The sequence below is a fragment of the Papio anubis genome, chromosome 11 (assembly GCF_008728515.1).
Source record: "Papio anubis isolate 15944 chromosome 11, Panubis1.0, whole genome shotgun sequence".
Lineage (NCBI taxonomy): Eukaryota > Metazoa > Chordata > Mammalia > Primates > Cercopithecidae > Papio > Papio anubis.
Window position 1 is genome coordinate 84,956,383 of NC_044986.1, and position 10,760 is coordinate 84,967,142.

Below are 10,760 nucleotides of genomic sequence, written 5' to 3' on the forward strand. Positions count from 1 at the left end.
AGAAGCCCGCTCATGGTGAGGGAGGTGAAGATGATAAGCCAGGGGTAGGGAGGTGGGAGGTGGAACTGGAGAGGTGGGTGGGCCCCATCTGCCTGCAGACCTCTTAGGTCAAGAAAAAGAGTTTGCATTTTGGCATAGGAGCAATATGAATTTTGGCCTACCTGCTAGTTTGCAGAGCACGTGCAACCCACACTGTAAAGCCAGGGAAAAGCTTTTTGACACTGGCTTGCGGCTGAGTATTAACTAGAAGGAAGGGAGAGTTCCAGAGGGCTGGATGCTAACACCTTAGCTCATCTGATGTTCATCAGTCCTGTAAGTGGGAATGGTTTTAATCAAGGGCAAGGCTCGCATCTGCTCCCTGCCCCCCGACCCAGGAAGAACCCTTGGGTCCCTGTCCCCTAGAGAGCTGCCCAGTTGATCCCCGAGTGTCAACTGCAGGGATCAGCCACCTCACCCAGGTGGCACACCATATGCATTAGTTGCCAAGATATTTTGCAGCATTTGTAAAGTGCTGGCTTTTGAAGAAGTAAGGATCTCTGTTACCCCTAATTGTATATTGATTGACTGACTGTATAGTGGCTTTTGAACTGTGAGATTTTGGTCACATTTTGGTATTTTGCCTTCATTCATCTCCCCTCCCCAACTCTCCATCAAGACACCACCCATGACCTCTGGCCTTCATCTGTGACTGGTTAGCGAGATTGACAACTCTCTGGAATGTCCTGGAGACACTTCTGCATTGGGACAGAGGTTGGACCAAGGTCTCAGAGGTCGCTAAGGACCTTCTCAGCTCTGGAGCCCAAGGTGCCACTGCCCAGGAAGAGAAGGCGTGGAACCAAGGGAAGCAGAGGAGGCCTTGCAGGATGGGGACGAGTCACACAACTCCTGGCCTCATGGGTCAGGGGACCGGGCCACTATCTCTCCTTGGGACACTCCTTGTTTCTCCAAACTCCTGGTTTGTCCTCACCTCCTCAGCATCCTTTCTCCCTCTTACGGTCCCTGAAATGTTGTCCCTCAGGATTCTATTTGAGGCCCTGTATGGATTCCTGTGGCTTCTATAACAAATTACCACAAACCTCGCGGATTAACACAAGAGAAATTTATTATCTCACAGTTCCAGAGACAAGAAATCCAAATCAGTTTGACTGGGCTGAAGTTGGGGTGTCCGCAGGACCACGGTCCCTCCACAGGCTCTGAGGGAGAATCCTTCCCGGGCCTCCTCCAGCTTCTGCCAGCTGCCGCATTCCTCGGCTGTGGCCACATCACCCCAGTCTCTGCCTCTGTGGTCACATCGCCTTCTCCTCTTCTATTTTAAATCTCTGTCTGCCTCGCTTTTATAGATATCTATGATTCTAGTTAAGCACCATCTAGATAATCCAGGACAATCTTCCCATCTCAACATCTTGTCACCCAATGGCATCTGCAGTCTCTCTCTCTCTTTTTTTTTTTTGCCTGTAACATTCACAGGTTCCACAAATCAGGATGTGGATACTTTTACGATTTTCTTTTTTTTTTTTTTTTCTTTTTTTTCTTACTTTTTTTACTTTTTTTTTTTTTTTTTTTTTGAGATGGAGTTTCACTCTCTCACTCACTGGATTGCAGTGGTGTGATCTAGGCTCACTGCAACCCCTGCCTCCCAGGTTCAAGCAATTATCCTGCCTCAACCGCCCGAGTAGCTGGGATTACAGGCTCCCACCACCACTCCTGGCTAATTTTTGTATTTTTAGTAGACATGGGGTTTCACCATGTTGGCCAGGCTGGTCTCTTAACTCCTCACCTCAAGTGATCCGCCCTCCTCTGCCTCTGAAAGTGCTGGGATTACAGGCATGAGTCACCACGCCCAGCCAACCTTTACCTTTTTTTAGAGGGAGGCTTTATTCAGACCACCCCACCCTCTTTGTCATTCAACATTCTCTACCTGTTCACCTGAAAAAGACATGAGCTTTGGGAGGTTGAATTCTTAGCTCCTTGACCCTGGGCACAGGGCACATACTTATCTCTGAGACTCAGTCTTATCATCTGGTAAATAGGGCTAACAGCAGCAGTGACCTCATAAAACTGCCCAAGTGCTCAGCACATAAAAGGTAATGAGTGCATCAAATTTCCTGTCTCTTTTTATCTCTGCTCCAACCATCCAGAAAGGGATTTAAACATCAGGGCTGCTGAGCAGCTTCCAACTATGGGATTTTTAAGATATGGTGTTAATTGTTTCCAGCTGTCTGCCAGGGTTGAGGTGCTATAAACATCCCATTTTCAACCTTAGCAAAATGCCTCAAGTATCTCCATGACACCCTAGGAAGGAACCAGGAAGAATGCGGGACTCCCAAGGAATCGAAGCTCTCAGAGTGATCTTTTCCTCTCTTCTCCTTTTGTTCCTTCAGTCTCTCTTCATTCCTTCTCCCTCTGGACATTTATTAAAAACCATCTGCCCACAGTCAGAACCAGAGATCTGAACAAAACTTGCCAGAAGGCAAGTTTTTCCCCCGAAGAAGGAAAAGACTGTCCTGCCTCATCTAGGCCCTAGTTAAAGAGTTAACGGTGTCAAGGCTCTTATCTTCTGGAATTCTTTCACAGTCAGCTTCCCAGAGCCTGACTTTGAGTGAGTGAGTGATGCTGACATTGCATCACTATCACCTTCTCCACACAGACCCTTCCCTGCTCTGTTTTCTCCCCCACAGCCCCTGATTTAAATAGTGGCTACAGCACTAATACAGTATGACCTTGAACAAGGACACTCTCCACATCTCATTTCCCCATCTACAAAACAGAGACGTTAACTCCTACCTTACAAGGTGTGTGTAAAAAACAGAACAAGCTAATGCAAGAAAGGCAACTAGAGAACACCCTACCATTCTTCAGGATTCCAAGATGGAATCTTGCATTTGTAGATGAGAGGATGCACACTAGTACAGAGAAATACTTTTGGGCATTTAGAACATTTTAGAGTAGTGTTTCTCGCATCTTCAATTTTTTACATCCCATTTCCCCAGTGTTTGCCACCTTCCCATCTCACTTGTACAATTAAGACAAGTTTCTTCATTAAAATGCATTTATTTTAAAAGGATACCACATATCATTACAGCAAATGGAAAGTTAGTATCATCAGATGTAAATAGAAGGTAATTATAACTATTTTTATAAAAATTATTGAATTTTTGCCAAATAAAATTGCCTTCAAAGGCTCTGAGCCTGGGTATGATTTTTCATTATGAAAGAAGCAATTAGTTTTAGAAATATGAAAAGTCTATTTCTGAGCAAACTGTCTTCTTGACATAATCTGAAAAAGTGAAGTAAAATGTCAAGAGCATCATTCAATGTTACTAATGCAGTCATGTTCCACATGGGTTCCATGGCCCCACCTATCCTTCTCTCAGGCTTTGGAGCCAGTTATAATGTAATGTGACCACGGTGTGAATTAGTTGAATCCTCACCGATTATACTTGATGATAATTACTTCTAAGGAGAGTAGCCCTTTACAGCTTACAGAGTCTTCATAAACTTCTGTGATTTCCACAAAAATCCTTAAAAATAGAAAAGGCAAAAATGATCTCCACTTCCAGATGAGTAAACTGAGAATTTAATTGACTTAAGGTCACAAAAGTCACACAGCTAGTAAGGGCCATTTAAATTTCTGCAAGAGTGGAAGGCTGGGGTTGTGAGCTAACAAGACTAATTAAAGCTATGTGGGTTTAAATTGGTCTTCAGTTTATTCAAGTTCTGAATTTAAAAAGCAACTTTGTCTCAAACCTTTAAATTTAAAGTATTATGTGCTATTAATCTAGTGACTTGCATATGAGAAGAACCATTTCACATGATGTTTAATATGTAATGTATTCATAATCTGTTGGTGGTCTCCAGAGAAACAGAACCAGTAGTACGTGAATGTGTGTGTGTGAGAGGGGGGGGTGTGTGTGTGTGAGAGAGTATACACACGCACACATTTTTTTTTTTCTTATCTTAGGAAGAAGGAAGCTAAGGTCATAGCCTGGGGTAATAGACTCACTACTCATAGACTTACAGAGCACATACCCTTTTCTCCCACCTTATCGCCTCATCACCAGGACTCCTGCATAAGAACAGCAGATGACAGCTAAAGAACAGCAAGGCCCAGATTCTACTTAAGAAGGAGTTTCTAGGAAAAGGTAAAGACAATAAGGGAGAGAAAAACAAGAACAATAGAAAAAAATGGAAGTCTCAGATACCTACTGTATTAGGGCTCTCCAGAAAGACAGAACCAATAAGATGCATAGATATAGATGATATAGATATAGATATATCCAATGTATAATATTGGATAGGATATCCAAGAACTGTGGAACAATTACGAAAGGTATAACATACATGTAAAAGGATACCAGAAGGAGAAAATGGAAAAGAGTAGAAAAATATGTGAAATATTTAAGGTAATAATGGCTGAGAATAGATGACAGATAGATAGATAGATCTATATATGTATATGTATACATAGATCTATGTATATGTATAGATAGATTTAGATATCTTATATATTATAGAGGCTGAGAAGTTTAACAATCTGCTATCTACAAGCTGAAGACCCAGGAAACTCAATGGTATAATTCAGTCCAAGTCTGAAGGCCTAACAACCACAGGAGCTAATGATGTAAATCCCAGCCCAAGGGCAGGAGATGAGATGAGATGTCCCAGCTCAAGCTGGGTAGGAAAAAAGGGATGAGTGTCTCCCTCCTGTGTCTTTTGTTCTATTATGTCCCTCAATAGATTATATGATGCCTGCCCATAGCACAATTCAAACTCTGATCTGTCCCAGAAATACCCTCACAGACACGTTCCAAAATAACATTTCATCTGGGCAGCCCATGGCTTCATTAAAATTGACACATAAAATTAATTATAATACTTACAGCTATAGCAAACAGTAAACACAGCATTACTACTAGCCAGAAAAACACAAATGCTCTCACTAAAGGCCTGTTTATCTCAGTTCCTATTACCCAACACATCATGTCCAGCTTTCAACAAAAAATTATGTCATGTATAAAAACAACAAAAAACTCAGTTTGAAGAGACAAAACAAGTGAAAGAACCAGACTCTGATACAGCAGAAACCTTGTGATTATCATACCAGAAATTTAAAATAACTATGATTAATATGCTAAGTGTTCAAATGGAAAAGGTGGGCAAGATGCAAGAATAGATGGGTAAAATGTAAGCAGAGACATGGAAATTCTAAAAATAAAAATTTCTTAAAAGTTAGAAATCAACAACATTATAAGAGAAATGAAGAATTCCTCTGGTGGGCTCACCAGTAGATTGGACACCTACAAGGAAAGAATCAAGGAGCTTAAAGATGTGTTGGTAGAAACTTCCCAAATGGAAATGTGAAGAAAACAAAGAATGAAGAAAAATGGAACAGAATATCCAGGAACTGTGGACCAGTTTCAAAAGGTGTGACATATGTGTAAGGGAATACCAGAAGGAGAAGATGGAAAATACTAGAAAAAATTTGAATAATGGCTGAGAATATTTCAAAATTGACAACAGACACCAAACCACAGATCTAGGAAGCTTGTAAAGCATCAAGCAGAATAAATAAAAGAAACATATGCAATTCTCAACTTAAAAGTTAAAAAAAAAAAAAGGTAAATTAATTTTCCCCGGGAAAAAAACAAAACAACAACAACAACAACAAAAAACAAAAGAAAGTGAGAGAGAGAGAGAAATGTAACTTACACATAGCAGAAAAAGGATAAGAATTACAATGGATTTCTCTTCACAAACTGTTCTAGTAAAAAGATCGTACAATGTAATATTTAAAGTGTGAAAGTAAAAAAACTACCAATCTAGAACTCTGTATACTGCAAAGTTATCATTCAAAGTGAAAAGAAATAAAGACTTTCTCAGACAAACAAAACCTGAGTATATTGGTCACCAGTAGGCTTGCCTTGCAAGAAATTTGAAAAGTTCTTCAGAGAGAAGGAAAATGATACAGAAGAGAAACTCAGATCTTAAGCCACTTATTTCCCTTATTCTTAATTGATCTAATAGATAACTATTTTTCAAATTATAATAGCAACAACATATTGGGTGATTATGCCTTATAAATAAGTAAAATTAATGCCAGTCAGTTATAAAGGCTGGAAGGGAGAAACCGATATTACTCTGTAATAGGTACCTGTACCACACATGAGCTATTTGAAAGTGGATTTAAATTTGTTGTAAATGTATACTGCAAACTCTAGAGCAACTACTAGAAATGTTTTTTAAAAGACGTATAATTTACATGCTGAAATAATAGAAAATGTTCAATTACAACTAAAGAAGGCAGAAAAATATGGGAAGATCTTAAAAAGAAACAAAAACCAACTGCAACAAATAGAAAACAGTTATAAATATGGTGGCTATTAATCTAACAACATCAATAATCACTTTAAATATAAAGTTCTAAGTATGCCAGTTACAAGACAGAAACTGACAGAGTAGATTAAAAAATAAAACCCAGTTATGTTGTCTAGAAGAAACTCCCTTTAAATATGAAGGCACATATAGGTTAAAAGTAAAGGGAAGAATAAAAAGATTAATTTTAAGAAAACTAAAAGGATGTAGAAAGATATACTACACTAACACAAATTAAAAGAAAGCTGGAGTAACTATCTTAACTTCAGACAAAGCAGACTTCAGAATAGAGAAAATTATCAGGAATAAAAAGGGGCATTACATAATGATAGAGGTCAATACTCCAAGAAGATATAACGATCTCTGATGCACTTAACAACAGAGAATCAGAATACATGAGGTAAAAACTGGTAGAACTGCAAGAAGGAATAAACAATCTACTATTACAGTTGGGGACTTCATCATCCCTCTATCAGGGATTAATAGATCCAGCAGGCAGAAAATCAGTAAAGACGTAGTTAAACTAGACACACTGCCAAAGAACTGGATCTAGTTGATGGCTATAGGCTATTTTATCCAACAACAACAGAATACATGTTCTTTGCAGTTTCTCATGGAACATTCACCAAGATACATCACATTGTGGGCCATAAACTTTATTTATTTATGTATATTTATTTATTTATTTATCTTTGAGACAGGGTCTCACTTTGTCGTCCAGCCTGGAGTGCAGGGGTGCAATCTTGGCTCACTAGTAACCTCCACCTCCTGGGTTCAAGCGATTCTCATGCCTCAGCCTCCTAAGTAGCTGAGATTACAAGTTTAAAAGTACAGAAATCGGCCGGGTGTGGTGGCTCACGCCTGTAATTCCAGCACTTTGGGAGGCTGAGGTGGGGCAGATCACGAGGTCAGGAGATTGAGACCATCCTGGCTAACATGGTGAAACCTCTGTCTCTACTAAAAAAAAAAAATGCTAACATGGTGAAACCCCTGTCTCTACTAAAAAAAATACAAAAAATTAGCCGGGCGTGGTGGCGGGTGCCTGTAGCCCCAGCTACTCGGGAGGCTGAGGCAGGAGAATGGATTGAACCTGGGAGGCAGAGCTTGCAGTGAGCCAGGATCATACCACTGTACTCCAGCCTGGGCAACAGAGCACGACTCCATCTCAAAAGAAAAAAAGAAAAAAAAAGTACAGAAATCATACAAAGTATGATTTCTCTCATAGAGAAGTGGTTCTCTCAGTAGAACCAAACTGTAAATCAATAACAGAAGGATAGCCAGAATATTCTCAACTATTTGGAGATTAAACAACACAATTCTAAATAGCAAATGGGTCAAAAAGGAAATCTCAACAGAAAATAAAAAACATTTTTAACTAAACAAAAATGAAAATACAAGTTACCAAAATTTGTGAGATATAATGAACGAAGTACTTATACAGAGACTTCTAACATTAAATGCATATATTAGAATAGAAGAAAGATCTAAAATTAATAATCTAACCTTCCACCCTTAGGAAACTACAGAAAAAATAACAGCATGAACCTGAATAAAAGGAAGCAAATAATAAGAAATTAGAACAGAAATCAATAAAATTGGAAACAGAAAAACAGTAGAGAAAATCAACAAAACTAAAAGCAGATTATTTGAAAACATCAACAAAACTGATAAACCCATAGCCAAGTAACAAAGAGAGGAAAAAAAAAGAGAGACGATAAAAATAACTAAAATCACAAATGAAATAAGGGCCATCGCTGCTGATCCCATGGACATTAAAAAGGATAATATGACCACAGTTATAATGACTTAGAAGAAATGGATCAATTTCTTGAAAGAGAAAAGCTATCAAAACTCATACTAAGAGAACCAGATCCTCTAAGTATGCCTATATGTATTACATACATTGAATTAATAATTAATGGCCTTGTAAAACATAAAGCACCAGGCCCAAATGATTTCACTATTAAAGTCTACCAAACATTTAAGGAAAAGATGACACTAATCCTCTACAATCTCTTCCAGAAAATAGAAGCAGAGGGAACATTTCTTAATTCATCCTATTAGACCATAATTGTCCCAATACCAAAACCAGATAAAAATCTTGCAAGAAAGTAAAACTACAGATCAATATTTTTCATGAATAAGGATGCAAAAATCTTCAAAATATTAGCAAATCAAATCCAACAATGTATAAATATAATCATACACCATGATCAAGTGAAATTTAATTCAGGTATGTAAGGCTGGTTTAACATTTGAAAATGTATTAATGCAACCCACCACTTTCATGGACTAAAGAGAAAAATTATATAATCAAATTTATAAATACAGAAAAAGCATTTAGCAAAATCCAGCAGCAAATGATTAAAAACTCTCTGCTAACCAGGAATAGAGAGAAACTTCTTCAACTTAATTTTTTAAAAATATGTTATAAAAAAAAAAACTACAGCCAACACGTGAACTAAGGGGGTGAAATTAGATGCATTCCTGCTAAGATCAGGAAAAATACAAGGATGTCCCTTCTCACTATGGGAAGTCCTAGCTAATGTAATAAGACAAGAAAAGGAAATAAAAAGTATATAAATTAGAAGGAAAGAAAGAAAGTTATCTCTGTTACTAGATGACTTGATTGTGTATGTATGAAATCTCAAACAATGAACCAAAAAATCTCCTAGAACTAATAAGTGATTATAGAAACATTGCAGGACAGAAGGCTAATATACAAAATTCAACTGTTTTGACTTTAATTAACATCAGCAATGACAACTGAAATGTGAAATTATAAACACAATATCAATTATTACATTAATACCAAAAATACGAAGTATGTAGAAATAAACCTAACAAAATATATGTAAGATCCCTCTAAGGAAAACTACAATATTCTGATGAAATAAATAAAAATATTTCTTTTAAATATTTTAAAAATCTAAACAAAGGAAGAGTATTCTATGTTCACTGAGAGAAGACTCAATATTGTTAAAGTGTCATTTCTTCTCAACTTGTAGATTTAATCCCAGAAATTTATTTTGTGAATATCAACAACTAATTCTAAAGTTTAAATGAAAAAGGAAAACAAGTCACCTAAAACAGACAACACAATACTGAAGAAGAGAAACAAAGTTGTAGGACAGGTCCAAATATCCAACTTCAAGAGTTACTATATCAAGGCAATCCTACCCAAAAATAACAAAGCAGGAGGCATCAAGCTACCCAACTTTACACTACTGGGGTACAGTAACCAAAAGAGCTTGGTACTGGTACAAAAACAGACACATAAACCAATGGAACAGAATAGACAGCCCAGAAATAAGGCCACACACCTACAACCATCTGATCTTCCACAAAGCTGACAAAAACAAGCAACAGGGAAAGGACTCCTCATTCAACAAATGGTGCTGGGATAATGGCTAGCCATATGCAGAAGATTAAAACAAAAATTCTTCCTTAAACAATTATATAAAAATCAACTCAAAATGGATTAAAAACTTAAGTGTAAGACCCAAAACTATAAAAACCCTGGAAGACAAAACCTAGGCAATACCATTCGGGACACAAGCACTGGCAAAGATTTTATTATGAAGATGCCAAAGGCAATTGCAACAAAAGCAAAACTTGAAAAATGGAATCTAATTAAACTAAAGAGCTTCTACACAGCAAAATAAACTATCAATAGAGTAAACAGACAACCTACAGAGTGGGGGAAAATATTTGAAAAACTATGCATCTGGCAAAGGTCTAATATCCAGCATCTATAAGAAACTTAAGCAAATTCACAGGAAAAAAACAAACAACCCCATTAAAAAGTGGGCAAAGGATATGAACAGACAATTTTCAAAAGAAGACATACACACAACCAATAAGCATATGAAGCAAAGTTCAATATCACTGATCATTAGAGAAATGCAAATCAAAACCACAATGAGATACTATCTCACACCAGTCAGAATCACTACTAATAAAAAGAAAAAATAACAGATGCTGGTGAGGTTGCAGGGAAAAGGGAATATTAATACACTGTTGGTGGGAGTGTAAATTAGTTCAACCATTGTGGAAATCAGTGTAGCAATTCCTCAAAGAGACAAAACCCAAACTACCATTTGACCCAGCAATCCCACTACAGGGTATACACCCAAAGGAATATAAATCATTGTATTATAAAGAAATATGCATGTGTATATTCATTGCAGCAGTATTCACCATGGCAAAGACATGGGATCAATCTAAATGCCCATCAATGGTAGACTGGATAAAAAAAAATGTAGTATATATATACACTATGGAATATTATGCAGCCATATAAAAAGAATGACATCATGTCCCTTTCAGGAACATGGTTGGAGCAGGAGGCCATTATCCTGAGCAAACTAACACAGGAACAGAAAATC